Source organism: Myotis davidii, unplaced genomic scaffold, assembly GCF_000327345.1.
Source record: "Myotis davidii unplaced genomic scaffold, ASM32734v1 scaffold290, whole genome shotgun sequence".
Lineage (NCBI taxonomy): Eukaryota > Metazoa > Chordata > Mammalia > Chiroptera > Vespertilionidae > Myotis > Myotis davidii.
This window is the reverse complement of record NW_006285049.1, coordinates 502991-504044: the sequence shown is the minus strand read 5'-3', so window position 1 is coordinate 504044 and position 1054 is coordinate 502991. Positions and strand designations below refer to the sequence as shown.

General features: G+C 60.4%; 1 protein-coding gene across 1 annotated transcript in view; it reads right to left on the bottom strand.

The window, feature by feature from the left end:
• The window catches only part of NCKAP5L (NCK associated protein 5 like), a 33930-nt gene extending 33600 nt beyond the window's left edge, over positions 1-330 (bottom strand). Inside the window, exon 1 of the mRNA XM_006755552.2 lies at positions 198-330. The gene's annotated coding sequence lies outside the window, so the exon portion shown is untranslated. The remainder of the gene's footprint in view (positions 1-197) is intronic.
• Positions 331-1054: the final 724 nt, after the last annotated feature.

The window sequence follows — 1054 nt, the reverse complement described above, 5'->3', positions numbered from 1 at the left end:
CAGAGTCCCACCCCTACCCCTGGGGAGAGTGCGGCGGGCGGGAGAGGCAGACAGCGAGGTCCGGGCTGGAAGCCGTGCTGCCCGCTCTGAACCCAGGCTGCCACGCGCGCCTTACCCTTCGTGCCTCTCACCCCCAGCCCGTGGCTTACAGACCCCACCACTCGCTGCCTTTACGTCCCAAGGAGGCCAGAACTCACCGAAATCAGGTGCTGAGCTGGACCAGGGCAGGCCGGATACGCCGGGTCCATGGCCAAGGCTCGGGGGCGAGGGGCTGAGAAGGGGGGTTGCTGGGTCCGCCTCTTGATGTCAAGGCTTTAAAGGGGCTAGGGAACTCCGCCCCTCTCCCAGATCCCGCCTCCCGCCTCCCGCGCAGCCAATCCGCGCTCACCCTGGGTGCACGCCCCTCCCAGCTCCTCCAGATGTTCCCAGGACAAGAGCGAAGTCTGCCCCGGCGGCGCGCGCCGCTTCCGCCCAGGAGGGAAGGACTGCCCCTCCCCCGCTGTATAGAAACACTTTCCCGGGGCCGGGCCGGGTGGGCTTGGTAGAACCTCCTCTGTGCGGGGATAAGGGACGCCAGTCTGGGTCGAACTGGGGTGAAATAGGGGAGCATCTATAGACAGAAAACTAAGTGGGTGCGCGCGGGGGGCGTCTGCTTCCGTGGGGCTGGGCGTGCACGTGTATATGTGGTTGTGAGCGTTGGGGTTTGTAATTTGCCTTCCTGCATACGTGTTAGGAGTAAATCTAAGGGAAGAGGCTTGACTGCCTCCTTGGCCTTAAATACTCCCGCCTCTCTCTTATTCCTTCGGGATGGGGTCCTCCCAGTAATAAGGAAAATTGACGCCGGGAACAGACTCCTCTCCTCTCAGAGCTTTGCTGGCCCGTTTCCTCACTGGTTTAGGAGGGAAGGCTGAGCAGAAAAAGCATAAAACCTTGTTCTCAGCCACTTGCTATCTCAGTGGGGATGAGTCCCTTCCCTATTGAACTAACTAACCTCAAGCTTAAAAGAGGAAAAGCAAACAGCTCACTTTGGCTCTTGACCTCAGAGCTCCCTTTG